This window comes from Pseudophryne corroboree, chromosome 6, assembly GCF_028390025.1.
Source record: "Pseudophryne corroboree isolate aPseCor3 chromosome 6, aPseCor3.hap2, whole genome shotgun sequence".
Taxonomy (NCBI): Eukaryota; Metazoa; Chordata; class Amphibia; order Anura; family Myobatrachidae; genus Pseudophryne; species Pseudophryne corroboree.
Genome location: NC_086449.1, coordinates 105,085,003 through 105,103,533, shown reverse-complemented (window position 1 = coordinate 105,103,533; position 18,531 = coordinate 105,085,003). Strand labels below are relative to the sequence as shown.

General features: G+C 43.1%; 1 pseudogene; it reads left to right on the top strand.

Annotated features, from left to right (window-relative positions):
* The first annotated feature begins 14,288 nt into the window (after positions 1-14,288).
* LOC134937898 (5S ribosomal RNA) lies at positions 14,289-14,407 on the top strand (annotated as a pseudogene).
* The last annotated feature ends 4,124 nt before the right edge of the window (positions 14,408-18,531 follow it).

Here is an 18,531-nt window from a genome sequence, read left to right as displayed (position 1 = left end):
TAAACGAGCCCCCACCAACACCGATATTGGCAGCAGCGGGGACCCGGCAGGGTGCCGGCATTGGCAAGTTCATAAACACTTGCCGATGCCAGTGGGAAGGGAGCAACGGCGGGGGGATGGTGCCCAGAATTGTACACAATATTCAAGATGTGGCCGTACCAATGATTTATATAACGGTAGGATGACACTTTCATACCTTGTCTCAATTCCCCGTTTTATGCATTCTAGAACCTTATTTGCCTTTGTTGCCGCAGTTTGACATTGGGTACTGTTGTTAAGTCTATTATCAATGATCACCCCTAATTCTTTTTCAACTACCAGCTCACCTAAATTCTCCCCATTTAATTTGTAGGTTGCATGAATATTTTTAGTCCAAAAGTGCATGAAGGTTAATATACTTAAAAAAACTTCTTAGGGTTTGTTTTACTCTCCTTAGCTATTTGCTTTTATTTTTCTATTTTAGCTGCTCTGATTTCTTTTTTGCATTTCTTGTTACATTCCTTGTAGTAGTGGAATGACCCCACCTTCCCATCTGATTTGAACACTTTGAAAACGGGCCTCTTTTTTTTCCATTTCTTCCTTAACTAAGCCGCATCGGTTTGTATTTAGGATATTGTGTTTGCTGCCCATGGGAATGAATTTATGAATATATTTATCGTGCAAACTTTTAAAAGCATCCCACATTTCAGCAGTGTTCTTTCCATGAAACAAAGTTTCCCAGTCAATGTCCTTTAGAGCTTTTTTCAGCATGTCAAAATTAGCTTTTCTAAAGTTAAAAGTCATTGTTGAACCCTTACAGTGATGCTTTTGAAAACTAATATGCGATGTGACCATACTATGATCGCTGTTCCCGAAGGTCTTCCCTACTTTAGTATTTGATATTATCTTCACATTAATCAGTTAGTACTAGGTCCAGAATAGTCCTGGTTCTAGTAGGCTCCTTGATTACTTGAGACAAGTATTTACCTTTTAGCATATTTAAGAACCTGTTACCCCTAGCTGTAACACATGATACTTTGTTCTAATTTATGTCAGGATAATTAAAATCCCCAATGATTAGGACCTCCCCCAGTCTGCAAGAGTTGTGCCTCCTCGGTCACAATAATGTCAGGTGGTGTGTAGCATGTCCGGATTAATAGCTTTTTTGTTCCTTTTCCCCACTTGAAATTTCAACCCATAATGCCTCCACGTTTTCTCCAGTTCCCTCATATATAACCTCCTTTAAATATGGTTTTAAGAGTGGTTTAACATAAAGATATACCCCATCTCCTCTTTTGTTGGCCCTGTCTCTCCTGAAGAGAGTATAACCCTCTAAATTTCTCTGTAATGCCTATAATATCATTGGTCTTTTAATGCAATAATTTCTAATTCCCCCATTTTACCTGATAGGTTTGACCTGTGTTTAAAGGCGTGTACACACTAGATTATAAAGGTAATGCTGGCGAGGAACGACAATGTCATTGAACGATATAGAATTCAATGATATAGCACTACACACTGAACGTTATCGTTTAATGATAATGATCAGTGATGTCACTGCCGGCATTCCCGGACATGCAGCTCAGCCCGACATTGACAGGTTGAGCTGCATGTCAGCTCAATATTGGTGATCGTTGAATGATGTGCGGGAGCATGCATCATTCATCATTCACCAATACTATCCCATTCACACTGGACGATATAAGCCTTAAAAATAAACAATAATGACACTTATGACGTTATCATTTATTTTTATGGCTGACATCACCTGGTGTGAGCCGGCTTAAGTATAGTGCTGAATTCCAGTCTCCATATCTCAGTACTATGATAGATTTCACAGTCTGCTACATTGTACATTGAAAGTATCCAGTCACTCTTAGCTCAAGTCTCCTGGCACAGTCAAGTCTAGTTAACTAACCTTGCAATTCACCTGCCAGACATTATAGGCTGGTGAATTGTAAAGAAAGAGAGAGTAGCAAGAGAGAAAGTGTCAGGGAGAGATAGAGAGAAAGGGAGTTGGAGAGAGAGGGAGGGTGAGTGAGCAGGAGATGCCTTACATGACTACAGCAGAGGTCTCTGATGGGGGTGGGCAATTCACTGAATTAGGCCACGCCCCCTAAATACATGTGAATCGTGGCACTACACTGCTTTGCTCTGCTGCCTGGACTTGGAGCCAGCCAGGTAGGGCCCCCCCTTGCTACATCCTCCGCGTGGCTGCAGTCTTGGGAGAGCTATTAGTGGCAGCCTATCTTCCCATGGTTGGGGGTGAAGGGGGAGCGGAAGGTCTTGGAGGCAGCCTGTGACTGGGTGCAGGGGGAGTAATGGGCCCTGGCAGCAACCCAGCCCCCACAGCAGCTGCACCCACAGTAGTTATGTCACTCGGTATCAGAGAAAAGAAAGGAGAGCAAGATAGAGAAAGAGGGTGTCAGAGAGAGAAAGAGAAAGGGTGTTAGGGAGAGAGAGAGTGTCTGGAGAGAGGGGGGTCAGATAGAGAGGGTTTCAGAGAGACAGAGACAGAGAGAGAGAGAGAGAGAGCGAGCGAAAGATAGGGAATGAGAGAAAGAGGGAGAGAGAGAGAGAGAGAGTCAGGGGTGAGAGAGGGGAGCGAGAGAGAGGGTGGGGAGTGAGCAGGAGAGAGACGGAGGGTGTCCGGGAAAGAGGGGGAATGAGAGAAAGACAGAAGGGAGCAAGAGAGAGTGTGTGTCAGGGAGACAGTGAGAAGGGAGACACAGTGAGAGTAAGAGGGATAGAGACAGGGAGAGAGGTGAGCAAGGAAGAGGGAGAGTGTGTGTTATAGAGAGAAACAGCGAGAGACAAAGAGAGGGAGAGAGACAGAGATAGGAGGTTGTCAGGGGTAGAGAGAGTGAATCAGGGAGAGAGTGAGAGAGAGCATGGCAGAGAGGGAAAGAGGGTGACACAAAGAGAGAGATGGGTGCAAGAGAGGGAGGGATGGGAAGAGACACTACCTGATACAGCCTGGCTAGGCTTCAGCACATGTAGGCCCCACCCCATTCCCACCTGAGAATTGCAGCACTGTAGTGCCAGCTGCCAGGAGCTGGCCAGGTAGCAGGAGAAACATTTTTTTGCGGTAGTGTGGGGCCCCCCAATGTGTTGGGGCCCCTGACCGACTGCCCCAATCATATTCAGGCCCTAACTCTGGGGGTAATTCAGAACTGAATACTAGCAAGCGATTTTTGCACTGCTGCAATCAGATAGTCACCGCCTACGGGGGGAGTGTATTTTAGCTGTGCAAGTGTGCAAACTTATGTGTAGCAGAGCTGCACAAAATGATTTTGTGCAGTCTCAGCTCAGCCCAGGACTTACTCAGCAACACATGGCGGCGATGCTTCACCCCCGCCATGTAGCTCCCTGCCTGCGCAGACAAGCTGCGCTGGCAATCGACTACCCGCCGCATCCTATTTCGCAGTGGCTGCATGTGACCACACAGCTGCTGTGGCCTGCCCCGCAATGGTTTGGACACGCCTGCATTGTCTGCAGGGCCAGTTCAGGGGCTTTTTGCGCCCCGGGTGGCCATAGGGGGCGTGGCTTCATACAGGGGGCGTGGTCAGTTACGCCCCCTGTACAATAGAAAGCGCCGCTGAAATGATGTGCGGTGCGCGATAACGTCATCACGCACCGCACAGCAAAGGTCCTCTCCATGAAGGAAAACTAGACGCTACGCGTCTAGTTCCCTTCGTGGAGAGGACCTTTGCTGTGCAGTGCGCGATGACGTCAACGCGCACCACACATCATTACAGAAAAGGTCCTCTCCACGAAGGGAAACAAGACGCGTAGCGTCTAGTTTCCCTTCACAGCGGGCAGCGGGACAATGGGCAGCGGCAGCGGGGGACACAGCAGCAGCGGATCTTGCCATGGTGCGGCGCCCTCCAGATGGCGGCGGCGCCCCGAGCAAAAGTCCTGCTTGTCCGTGGCAAGATCCGCTACTGATTGTCTGGACCGTGCCCCACCAACAGCGTTCTAATGCTATTGGCATGCCCCCTCCCGCCCCGCGACCATCTCTGCCTGTTAATCAGGCAGAGGCGATCACACTAGAAAGATGCTTTCGCATCTCACTGGCTGCAAATGCACAGTGCGCCCGCCACATGGGCGCATTGCATAAAGGGCTTCAGATGCAGCAATCGCCTCTGAATTAAAGGAAAATGTTGTTTTGCAATCAACCTTGAATTAGGCCCAAAGGATATTATTTACCATTACAATTTGATTATGACACATCTATCCTCCCTGCTATGCATGAATTTGGACCCACCAGTACAGTTCTTTCAATATAGATAAAACAAAAAACTGGTATTACAGCGCACAGAAATTGTATACAGTAATTTATTAAAACACAAATGAATCAATAAATCTCAAATACTGACCGGTTTTCAAAGCTTCATGGCAGACACATAAAACATAAACAATATATTAACATTTCCTTTTGGAAACATATGCAATGTATTAAAATTTCCTTCTGGCAGGGAGTCTTGTTATGTCCTGATGTACATATCTTTACTACAATGAATCATGCAGTATTTAGATTATGTATTTTATTTCTTACTGGTAAGTAGTACTTGCATGGTTATAGATAGACATCAACTCCACATGCTGCTCTCCTCCTTACTCTCCTTCTACTTCCTACTTCCTTCTACTTCCTGATCACATGTTCATCTGTGCAGCCAGATTCTTAAAGGTACACTACCTCATCTAGCTAATGCACATAAACTATTTACATAGATACTACATCTCCCCCTTCCTTTCATATATGTAAATTAATATATTTCTTTAAAACACATAAAATTGATTTTACGTTCAACCAAGTAAACATACAACAATATGCTGTCTGAATTTGAGTATGAACATTAACCCAAATATACAATACACATTAAACTGGAAAAGATTTTTGAACAACAAATTATGAGCTTTAAGATGAAAGTCATATCTGCTCAATAAGCCTTGTATGAGGTTTAATGACTCTGCCTGCTTTCGTCCGAGTATATGGTCCTTCGCTCAAAGGAACAGACACAATAGAATCACTTGGTGCTGAGGATGTTATAGGTGGTATGTTGACATCATCTTGACTTGGTGCATCAGAAGATAAGGATGGGAATATCTTCTTGAAATGGGACACATTCCTTGTCACAGTGTGATGGTCATTTCCTGCAACAACCATTGTTCCTTTCCTTTTCACTACAGTCAGTGGACTTGGGTGAAAAGCAGTCATGTCCTTACGTACTACTTTTTGTTTCACCAGAACACGATCTCCATCTTGTAAGTCCGAAACAATAGCTCTCCTTTTCCGGTCTGCATATTGTTTAGCCTTTTGTTTATTGGCAGAGTCCTTCTGTCTAACCTGATGATCTCTAGATGAAGGAGTCAAATGGATTTCTGGAAGAGTGGATCTGATTACTTTTCTTTGAAACATTAATGTCTGAGGAGGGACATTTGTTGTGGAATGAGGCACTGAGCGATATTGTCTGAGAAATTGATTTAGAGATTGTTGAATTGGAATTCGGGATACTTTACAAATCTTTATTTGCTTTCCCAGATTACGCATGAAACGTTCAACAAGACCATTAGCCTGTGGCCACAGGGGAGTGATTTTTTGATGTTGAATTCCAAAATGTTTCATGAATTTGCTGAAATCATCACCTTGAAATGGCGGACCATTATCAGTCTTTATTGTTCCTGGAATTCCATAAGTAGTAAATATTCTATCCAACGCTGGTAAGACAGATGTGGCAGACGTTGAAGATATTATTTCAAGAACAGGATATCTTGAATATTGACCCACAGCCACTAGTACGTATTTACCGTTGTATAATGGTCCATAGAAATCAACATCGACATTTTCCCCGACATTGTCAGGTATATTAGTCATCCGCAATGGTTCACTGCTAGTTTGCGTAGAAAGAAGGGTGCATGTCATACAGTTACAAATTTCCGATTCAACAAGTTGCTCCATGGAGGGAAAGCATACCTTTTCACGTAAAAGTTGTTTGGTCTTTACGATTCCTAAATGACTGGCATGGGCAATATCAATTACCCTCTTTCTCAAAACAGCTGGAATAACAATTTTGTCACCTCTGAGAATTATTGAATCATCATGTACAGTAAGTTCTTGACAATGTTTATGAAGTGTTTGGAATTCTTGTTCCTCATCAGTTGAAAATAAAAACTGTCCCAGTCGCCAATCATTGGAAATAATGCAGTGTTTTACTGCTGACAAAACTTTATCTGAGGAAGAAGCCTCTTTGATGTTGGCACTAGTAAGTGAATCAGGAATTGAATTATTAATAATAAAGTTCACATATTCCTCCACTGAAGTAGACTGCGATATGTCAGAAGGCAGAGGATGTCTGGACATGTAATCTGAGGGATTGTCAGCACCAGCTCTATGAATGATGGAGAAATTGTATGCCTGCAAACGTAAGCCCCATCGCTGTATCCTAGCTGGTTGTTTGGATTTTGGATTTCCAAAAAGTGTCACTAGGGCTTGATGATCAGTCTGGATGGTAAAGTCAATGCCGTATAGATAGAGATGAAAGCGTTCACAAACCCAGACTACTGCAAGAGCTTCCCTTTCTGGTTGAGAGTAACATTTTTCCACCTCTGTCAAACTGCGACTTGCACATGCTACAATATGATGATCCCCATGTGTATTCAACTGAGTCAAGATAGCTCCGAGCCCCACAGGACTGGCATCCACAATAAGTTCTGTTTTCCAGTCAGTGTTGTATTATGACATTGTGACACTATACTGCAGACATCGTTTTATGTCATCAAATGCTTGTGATTGAGAGGAAGTCCATATGAATTTTGCATTTTTCTTTGTGAGTTCCCTAAGTGGGGCAGTCAGAGTAGCGTAATTTGGAATGAATTGGGAGCAATAGTTAGTCATCCCAAGAAACGACTTGACCTCACCAGCATTAGCAGGTTTGGACATATTTGTGATAGCCTGGACTTTTTGTGGATCAGGACCAACTCCATCTTAAGAAAAGATATGTCTAAAAAATTTGAGCTTCTGTTGAAGAAAGACACATTTATCTTTATTCAGTGTTAAGTTTTTGGCTTGAAGACACTGCAACACTTGACGCAGAGCTTAATCATGTTCCTGGTGTGTTGCTCCAAAAAACAGGATATCATCACTGTAATTGATGGCATTTGGAACTGACTGTATAACCTGACGGATAGCATTTTGAAACACCTCTGCTGCAGATACGATTCCAAATGATAGCCGTTTGTATCGTCGTAACCCAACATGAGTTGAGAATGTTGTTATTTGCCGTGACTCTTCATCAAGTTCCAGTTGATGATAACCTTTATTTAAATGCTAGGGACGAGAGTATTATACTCCTGTTATATAAATCACTAGTGAGGCCACACCTTGAATACTGTGTACAATTCTGGGCACCGTACTACAAAAAGGATATCCTGGAGCTTGAAAAGGTACAGAGGAGGGCGACCAAACTAATTAAGGGCATGGAGACGATGGAATACATGGAAAGGCTTGAAAGACTAGGCATGTTTACATTGGAAAAGCGGAGACTAAGAGGGGATATGATCAACATCTACAAATATATAAGGGGACAATACACAGAGCTTGCGCGGGACCTGTTTTTGGTTAGATCAACACAGAGGACTCGTGGACACTCGCTCAGGTTAGAGGAGAGGAGATTCCGCACAATACGGCGTAAAGGCTTTTTCACGGTAAGGACAATACATGTTTGGAATTCCCTGCCTGAGGGAGTTGTAATGGCGGAATCTGTCAACACCTTTAAGAATGGGTTAGATAAATTCCTAATGGATAAGGATATCCAGGGGTATGGGGCATAGTCATGCATTATAGTTACTATAAATAGGGATAAAATGTAACGGCTGACAGCAGCATCAGTCAGAAATTTTAGTCAAATCATCATGCATAGGAGACCACAAATAGGTTGAACTCGATGGACAATTGTCTTTTTTCAACCTCAGATACTATGTTACTATGTTACTATGTTACTAAATCCAATTTTGAAAAGAAACTCGCACCTGTGAGTCGATATATGATATCATCCATAGTAGGAGTAATATGGCGCTCTCTTTTAATGGCAACATTAGGACGATGCATATCAACACATATTCTCACTGCATTTGGTTGACCTGGTTTGAGCACTACCACAATAGGGGATACCCATGGTGTCAGACCAGATACCTTTTCAATTATATCTAAGTCTTCAAGGGCCTGAATTTCTTCTTCCACTTGCTTCCTTATGTTGATAGGAATACGCCGATGTTCTTGAGCAATTGGGATAACTGAGTGATCAATGTGAAGATGAACTTGATAGTCTTTAAGTTTTCCAATGCCATGAAAAAGATGATCATACTCCCGTAGTAAAACATCCACATCACTTCGTAGTGGTTTTGGGTCATGTAGGACAGGAGTGAGATTGGGAGGGTCATGTAAGACATGAGCGGAATCATGAGTGTGTGCCACAATTTGTATAAAACCCAACTCTGATGCAGTATCCAATCCCAATAGATTACCTCTTGCATACTTAGTGACATAAAATACAGCTTTTGTCATTTTGTCATTTTTGCGTGCAATTACGTCAAAAGAACCCTATAGTTGAAGAGGTCGTTTATTACCATAGGTGAATATTTTTACAGATGTTGGATTCAAAATTATTCTGCCATGCAGCTTCTTGAAACTGGTAGCATCCATTATATTTACAGAAGCACCGGAATCTATGAGAAAGTCGACAGAAGTGTTTTCTAGAGTGATGGCAGTTTTTGGACTGACCTTGTTTTTTCCAACTTGATGAATCATGTAGATAAATCCTTCTGACTTGTCATCACTGTCAGATGATTCTGCAGGCAGATCCACTGTAGAATGTTGATCCACACAACGCACTGTCTTTCGCCTGGATTTAAACTGCTGTGAAGATTGTCTAGGTGTAGACTTGATTTCCTTAGATTTACAAACAGAGGAAAAGTGATTCATTTTGCCACATGCAGTGCAAATTTTTCCTGTGGCAGGACAGTCTCCTGAATGTGGATAGGAGCGTCCACACCTGTAACATGATCTAGATTTCCCTGTCTCCAGAATGGTACTTGTGTCAGTGTGTAATTTATTGCACACTTGCAGCTGGGTCATGCCCCTCTCCATGTCTTTAGCATGCGTCTCTGAAAGTTCTAGACTTCTAGCATATTGCTGCAGCTCAGTCAGCGTCATTTCAGATTTAAGAGCACGTCTGCGCAACTTTCCACATGTTTCAAATGCGATTAGCTGCTGCTTAATTTCATCCTCTACATCATGGAACTGACAAGTTTTGGCAAGAATCCGTAATCTAGTAATGTATGCATCAACAGATTCAGTTTGCAGTTGCATAGCTGTCCTGAATAGGTATTTTGAATGTGACAGGCTGCATTTTGGGGCAAAATAGGCAGTCAGAGAGTCCCTGCATTTGTTATAATCCCTGGTGCCTGCCTCTGGCAAAGTATCATACAGTTCATAAATCTTGGAGCCAGCACTGAGAAGAAGCATGCTTTTCTTTTTGTTATCAGAAGTAACCCCCATAGCTTCAATATAGTGATCAAACTGGGCAAGCCATTTTCTCCATAACTCTGCTGCATGAGGGGCATCAGTATGCAGAAACTGAGGGATTAATGCTAGCATGTCAGCCATGGTGACTAAGAGGAATGTACAGTAGCCGAGTATAAGTAGTTAAAAGTTTATCCTCGTCGCCAGTTGTTATGTCCTGATGTACATATCTTTACTTCAATTAATCATGCAGTATAAAGATTATGTATTTTATTTCTTATTGGTAAGTAGTGCTTGCATGGTTATAGATAGACATCAACTCCACATGCTGCTCTCCTCCTTACTCTCCTTCTACTTCCTACTTCCTTCTACTTCCTGATCACATGTTCATCTGTGCAGCCAGATTCTTAAAGGTACACTACCTCATCTAGCTAATGCACGTACACTATTTACATAGATACTACAAGTCTCTTAGCTTGGAAACAGTTTCTAATTAGTTCACTCAACTCCACAGAGTAATATGCCAACAATGTGTCAGTTTTGTAACAGATTAGTATTCTGCTGGTACTATATGCTGGTGCAAAACATTGGATTAAGTTTCATAAATCCTATAAATAAATAGAATCCACTGTGTCTGAAACACACATATGTCTGTTTAGTCTGGCCAGACAATTAAGTTAGGTGTTCTCACAACTCTTCACAATAGCCTGCTGCAGACTTTTCTCCCCGGCTGCTGGTGCTTGTATTAGTTAATATTAGAGATGTGCACCGGACATTTTTCGGGTTTTGTGTTTTGGTTTTGTATTCGGTTCTGCGGCCGTGTTTTGGATTTGGACGCATTTTGGCAAAACCTCCCTGAAAATTTTTTGTCGGATGCGGGAGTGTTTTGGATTCAGGTGTTTTTTTTTCAAAAACCCCTCAAACACAGCTTAAATCATAGAATTTGGGGGTAATTTTGATCCTATAGTATTATTAACCTCAAAAACCACAATTTCCACTAATTTCCAGTCTATTCTGAACACCTCACACCTCACAATACTATTTTTAGTCCTAAAATTTGCACAGAGGTCGCTGGATGACTAAGCAATGCAACCCAAGAGGGCGGCACAAACACCTGGCCCATCTAGGAGTGGCACTGCAGTGTCAGACAGGATGGCACTTAAAAAAATTGGCCCCAAACAGCACATGATGCAAAGAAAAGAGAAAAAGAGGTGCACTGTGGTCGCTGGACGGCTAAGCTAAGCGACACAAACACCTCAATATCACAGGAATTATTCGTTCTAATCAATGGTATTATTGGTCCAAATCACTTGAAGAAAATGACAAAATCACTGGAATTATTCGTTCTAATCAATGGTATTATTGGTCCAAATCACTGGAAGAAAATGACAAAATCACTGGAATTATTCGTTCTAATCAATGGTATTATTGGTCCAAACCACTGGAAGAAAATGACAAAATCACTGGAATTATTCGTTCTAATCAATGGTATTATTGGTCCAAATCACTGGAAGAAAATGGAATGGATGGATACTTGCAGTGACACAGAGCTGCAAGATACAGCAGTGGCCTACTGTACAACTATATACTGTTAGTCACCAAAATGCTGCACTGTAATACTAGAAGCTATAGAAAAGTATATATATTATTGTATATATCAGTACAGACAGAGCAATGTAACTGTGACCCATGTGTCCTGACAAGCAGTATAGAAGCTATAGAAAAGTATATAAATATTACTGTATATCAGTACAGAGCGGTGTAACTGTGACCCATGTGTCCTGACAAGCAGTATAGAAGCTATAGAAAAGTATATATATTACTGTATATCAGTAGTAGTACAGAGCGGTGTAACTGTGACACATATGTGTCCTGACAAGCAGTATAGAAGCTATAGAAAATGATTTAAAATTATTGTATATAATTCAGTACAGAGCAGTGTAACTGTGACACATGTGTGTCCTGACAAGCAGTATAGAAGTTACAGAAAATGATTTAAAATTATTGTATATATATCAGTACAGAGCGGTGTAACTGTGACACGTGTGTCCTGACAAGCAGTATAGAAGCTTTAGAAAATGATTTAAAATTATTGTATATATCAGTACAGAGCGGTGTAACTGTGACACATGTGTGTCCTGACAAGCAGTATAGAAGCTTTAGAAAATAATTTAAAATTATTGTATCTATCAGTACAGAGCTGTGTAACTGTGACACGTGTGTCCTGACAAGCAGTATAGAAGCTATAGAAAATGATTTAAAATTATTGTATATAATTCAGTACAGAGCAGTGTAACTGTGACACATGTGTGTCCTGACAAGCAGTATAGAAGTTACAGAAAATGATTTAAAATTATTGTATATATCAGTACAGAGCGGTGTAACTGTGACACGTGTGTCCTGACAAGCAGTATTGAAGCTATAGAAAATGATTTAAAATTATTGTATATATCAGTACAGAGCGGTGTAACTGTGACACATGTGTGTCCTGACAAGCAATATAGAAGCTATAGAAAATAATTTAAAATTATTGTATATATCAGTACAGAGCGGTGTAACTGTGACACAGGTGTGTCCTGACAAGCAATATAGAAGCTATAGAAAATTATTTAAAATTATACTATATAATTCAGTACAGAGCGGTGTAACTGTGACACGTGTGTCCTGACAAGCAGTATAGAAGCTATAGAAAATGATTTAAAATTATTGTATATAATTCAGTACAGAGCGGTGTAACTGTGACCATGTGTCCTGACAAGCAGTATAGAAGCCATAGAAAAGTATATATATACTGGTGATCCCCAGTCTCACAATGCAGCACACTGATCAGATATTTGCAGCACACTGAGCATAGATATGGAGCGTTTTCAGGCAGAGAACGTAGATATTTTCAGCACACTGAGCATAGATTATTTGCAGCACACTGAGCACAGATATTTTCAGCACACTGAGCACAGATTACGGAGCTTTTCAGGGAGAGAACGATGCCTCGTCCTCTCCGTTCAATCTCCAAAGCACGAGTGAAAATGGCGGCGACGCGCGGCTCCTTATATAGAATACGAATCTCGCGAGAATCCGAGTGGGATGATGACGTTCGACCTCGTTCTGGTTAACCGAGCAAGGCGGGAAGATCCGAGGCTGCCTCGGAACCGTGTAAAATGGGTGAAGTTTGGGGGGGGGGGGGGGGGGGATGTTCGGATCCCGAGGAACCCAACCCGCTCATCTCTAGTTAATATGCAGTTATCTCTGGGAGACTGTCAGCGGAAAAATTCCAGTGTGCAGTTCCTAAGTGGATATCACCAGTGTGGGTATTTCAAGATGCAGTGAATACACTCTTAACGTGAACTTGTATGGAGTATGTACAATAGGGTGCGCTTAATAGGTGAATATCAAATGTGAAAGGGTTGTTTTGCAGAGAAGCAAAAGAGGGACTGTTTTTGTGTCTCTCTGGGGAACACTTTGTGAACAAGCTCCTCCCAGCGAAACGCGTGTCACTTCCGGTCCGGCATGGCACCCGACTTCCGGGACCTCCGTAACGGAGCTCCGACGGGCGGACTCCCCTCCAGCTCACACACAGCAAGTATAGCATCGCTCTCTGCAGCTGGCATCAGCCCTCTGGTTAGGTCCCAATCCCCTTGTGTCCAGCGCCGGTACAGGGCAGAAGTTTCATCCACTCTGTGCATGCTGCATAGACGGGACTGTTTCCATAGTAACCAGTTTTGCTGACTGATGTTTTCCTTGGTTATTGTATACACACACTGGGCATTTACCCAGTGCAGGGAAACTACTCATTAGCCTGCTATTTGTGCATCTAAGCCATTATTTCTAGTGTCAGAGCTACCAGCTCAGTCAATCAATTAGTGGATTACACACATCCCTGCAGCAGGAGAGCTTTGCTTTTGCAATACTATTGCCAGTATTTATTCATGCACATTCTGTCTTTACAAATTGTTACAATTGTTTAAATACAGTTGTATCTTTCTTCAATAGACAGATAGCTGCTTTTGCAGCTTGTGTGCTGGAGTCTATGTGTATTTTCATTGTGCTATTTGAGTCAGCGTATGGTATCTCTGCAACTGATTTAGTAATTCATCATTGTGATGAGTATTTAAATACAATTGTATTTTTCTATAACGGACAGACAGCTGCCAAGGCAGCTCGCGTGCTGGATTATATGTGAATTTTCATGTTACTATATGAGCCATTATTTTCACAAGACATTCAGCAATTTATTTCTGTGATCACTGTAATACAATTGTTTTTTCTCTGCAGCAGACAGATAGTAGTTTAGGCAGCCTTATGTGCTGTATTCTTTGTGAAATTGCATGTTTCAGCTTATATTATTTCTGTATTATTTCGAGAACACATTTGCAACTTTGATATTTCCTGATCATTTACTCAGGCTATATTACTGCGTTGATATATTCAATGTTCATAATTTTCTAATATATTCAATGTGCTTTTGGAAATTGACATAAGGGTGAATCCTTACGGTACCTTCAATTACATGATATAATTCAGCAATGAGGACATACCATTTTGTTTAATGCCATACCACAATTTCTTTGTGGGAAATTTGGTATTTGTTCTTATCTGAATTCCTATATGGGGGATTTCCCATTAGAGAAACAAATCTTTTTGCACCTATTTCATTCATCTATATTGTGGTGTCTCTCTTTCAAGCTGCCTCTTGGGCAAATATTTGGCGTTATCTATCGGATTAATTTGTCCTAATCAGCTCAAGCAGCAGCAGCCCTCCCCCCAGCAGATAGGCACTTACCTGACTTTCTACAGTCATACCATGCTGGACATGCCCGATCTCGTCTGATCTTGGAAGCCAAGCAGCATTGGGCATGGTTAGTACCAGAAAGGGTGACCCTCTGGGAATACTGGGTACTGTAGTAATAAGGAACATGCCTTCTGCCGATCAGTAAAATCCACCACCAGCAATCTTTGCAGCATACTTACCTTAGCTGACTAGTCCACCAGGAGTCCGGATTCACAAAAGCCGGTTCATCTTGAATCTCTCTTATGAATATACAGGTGTATATCTATTCATAAGTGGATGGAGATAACAAGAATTTCTATATTTTCGCTTTTGACAAACGTCGAACATTAACACTCGCTCAATATCCAGTGGGTGTGCAGACAAATCTTCTGCCACCTATGGTACATCCAGTAAGTAACATATCACCTTATTTGTATTTAATACTTGTCTTAATCAATTTTGCTGACATACACAGCAACATTTTTATCATTGTTTTCATCTGTTTAAAAAATTAAAAGTTAAGTTTTATCTTTGCATATACATTGTTTAACTTTCACAAATTTATCCATCAGTCTATTTAAACAAAGTGTGCCCCAGAGAGACACCAAAACAGTCCCTCTTTTGCTTCTCTGCAAAACAACCCTTTCATAGTTTGATCTGAACTAATGTCTAGGAGCACCGCCAACCCAGTTCTACCCTAAAAGCCCCAAAGGCAAAGTCGGTAGCTTCACGTTGGTCACCATTCTTGCCATTTTTGCCTCATTTGGTATATAAATTGTATGACATTTGTCTCTTTTTTTACAATCTGGTCCAGTGCAGATCCCAAAAACCCCCCACCCATTACTGAATATCAAATGTGGCAAGTTGAATCCCTTTAACGTGGAAAAATGAAAACAATACTTCCCTTAAGATGCAGGATCTTAATACCCAGTGAAGCTGATCCTGCTTCTGCACGCCTGGATGCACTTGGAAGGTAATACTGCTAAGACTCATTGAAACCGATAACTGGACTTGCTGTGAGTCAGAGCGAAGCCATCACACAGACAGAGCTTTGGAATTGACACCAACCAAATAAGAATTACACCCTGACAGAGGAACCAAGTGCATCCGGGCGTGCAGAAGCAGGATCAGCTTCACTGGGTATCAAGATCCTGCATAGCCGTAGGTGGCGGTTGTTTTCACAAAAAGGTTGTTCACAGAATTTATGCATATATGAAGTATTAAGGGAAGTATTGTTTTCATTTTTCCATTTTAAAGGGATTCAACTTGCCACATTTGTTATTCACCTATTAAGGGCACCCTATTGTACCTACTCCATACACGTTCAATTAAACACTTTGGTATAAGGAAATACCATTGGTGCAAAGGGGGTAGCTGCTTTTATCCTTAGTTGGCGCCACATTAGCTCTTTATACTTTATTTATACCACACTCTTAACGTGTTTCCACGCCTCCTTCCGGATTCAGCGGCTTCATCAGAACTTAGTGCGTTAAGAGTGTATTTGAAATTTATTGATTTATTTGTGTTTTAATAAATTACTGTATCCAATTTCTGTGCGCTGTAATACCAGTTTTTTTGTTTTATCTTTGCTGACAGTTCTAGGGAGAGTAGCCCTATTTTATTAGCTGCACAGAAATTGATGTGATAAAGCGCTTGGTCATCCCCCCTTTGTTTTTCTTTCAATATAGAACTGTCCCGGAAAAGTAGTGACCTCTGGATTTATGTCCATCTGTAGTTTATGCAAAAATAAGCCCGTAGGCTCTGTGAATGTCCTTGAGTGGCCCAGCCAGAGCCCAGACTTGAATCCGATTGAATAGCTCTGGAGAAATCTGAAAATGGCTGTGCACCGACGTTTCTCATCCAACCTGATGGAGCTTGAGAGGTGCTGCAAAGCGGAATGGGCGAAACTGCCCAAAGATAGGTGTGCCAAGCTTGTGGCATCATATTAAAAAAGACTTGAGGCTGTAATTGCTGTCAAAGGTGCATCAACAAAGGTTTGAGCAAAAGCTGTGAATACATGTGATTTATTAGTTTTTTATTTTCAATAAATATGCAAAAATCTAAAAATAAACTTTTTTCACGTTGTCATTGGGGGTAATCCAGTCCTGATCGTTGCTGTGAGTTTTTTGCATAGCAGGTGATCAAGTCCAAACTGTGCATGCATATGCACCGCAATGTGCAGGCGCATCACACAGATACAAAGTGGATCGCCGCTCAGTGATTGGTTTGTGCGACGGATCCATTCGCACGGGCGATCGCAAGAAGATTGACAGGAGGAAGGCGTTTGTGGGTGTCAACTGACCGTTTTCAGGGAGTGTTTGGAAAAATGCAGGCGTGTCCATGCGTTTGCAGGGAGGGTTTCTGACGTCAATTCCAGTCCCGGACAGGCTGATGTGATCGCAGTGGCTGAGTAAGTCCTGGGCTGCGCAGAGACTACACAAAATTTGTTTGTACAGCTCTGCTACACATGCATTTGCACACTTGCACAGCTAAAATACACTCCTCCTGCAGGGCCGGATTAACAATGGGGCGGATGGAGCTGCAGCTCCAGGCCCCCCACTGAAAATAGGCCCACAGGAATCCATGAAGCGCAGATAGTGTTGACATGGGGAAAAAACTTTTCTCCTGTCATCACAAGCATTCTCCCGTTTGCGTCCAGTCACAAGCAGGCAAAGGTTTGCCTATCCCCTCCCCAGCCGCTAGCAGCCCTGCACAACCAACCCCCTGCACCAGGTCACCGATAAGCTCCGCCCCCAGACAGCGATTAGCTCCACCCCCTTAGCCCGTCTGCAGCTGTACCTGGCTGTTCCTCTCATCAGTTCCCTCCATGATAAGCTCCACCCCCAAGACCGTGATTAGCTCCGCCCCCTTAGTCCGTCTGCAACTCTACCTGTTCCTCTCATCTGTTCCCTCCACGATAAGCTCCGCCCCCAGACCGCGATTAGCTCCGCCCCCTTAGTCCGTCTGCAGCTCTACCTGTTCCTCTCACTAATTCCTCGCCCACAGCATCCAAAGCTGTCCCCACGGACCATTATAAGCTCCATCCCCTAGTTTGTTTCGCTCCTGAGTTCCCATCACCTGAAGCTCCACCCCAGAGTCATGCTAAGCCCCTCCCCCTGGTCCATCCGCTCCTGAGTTCCACTTCACTTGAAGCACCATCCCCGGAAAATACTAAGCTCCGCCCCCTGGTCCTCCCGCTGATGAGCACCTCATCAGCCATCACCCGAAGCTTCGCCCACTGGACAGCGCGCACTCCACGCAGCATTGTCTCCCTCTCCCTGCTTCATCTGTAGGCCTGCTGATTCTGCTTCTGCTGCCAGTCCTGTACTTTTTTTTTTTTTTTTAAATGCCGCCAAACAGTGGTGTGGGGTGTTCTGCAGCTGCTTATTGGCATCTTCAGCTGCTGTTGTCATTTACGCTCCACATCTAGAGGGTTATCTGGTGGCAGCATTATGGCAGCAGTGGTGTAACGATGGCAGAGCGAGCAGGGCATGTTGGGCGCTGGAGCCCAGGGCCAGCGCAAAGCAGCAAGCTGGGGTATGCAACGCCCGCAGACCTGTGAGCTCTAAAAGGAAGGGGCAGTCATTGGTCAGAGCAGCGGTCGGAAGGGAGCTGCTGAAATAACGTAAGAAATGTGCCGGGACCTGGAGGAAGGGCAGCCGCTGACTGTGCTAGTGTTCTGACTCCTCAGACACCCCCCCGCCGTTGCCACGATGGAACCGCAGAAGGCTTTTAAGGAAGAGAGTGGAAGCTGCTACAACCAGGTGTGGGGTAAGCAGAGAAGGTGTTTGAGTATAAGGGGCCAGCGTCTGCATTTATCGGGCCACCATATAGCCATCACCCACCTCCAGTGTCCTGTACTCCATCCAGCCTGTCACACTCCCATCATCAGTACCACTCTGCCTGTCGTACCACTTCTCATTATCCCATCCCTCATTTACTGCCTCACCTACACTCCTAAGATTAATTTCCGCATTCACTGTCACTATCTAACTGCCCCAGGTCTCTCTTTCTCTGTCTGTTCCTGGTCTCTCTCTCTCTCTGCTCCAGGTGTCTCTCCCTGCTCCGAGTGTTTCTTTCTCTCTGCTCCACGTGTCTCTCTCGCTGCTCTACGACTCTTTTTTTCTCTCTCTCTCTACTCCATGTCTCTCTCTCTGCACCAGGTGTCTCTGTCATTCGCTTCTCTCTGCGCCAAGTCTCTCTCTCTCTCTCTCTGCTCCAGGTGTCTCTCTCTCTCTGCTCCGTGTCTCTCTCTCTGCTT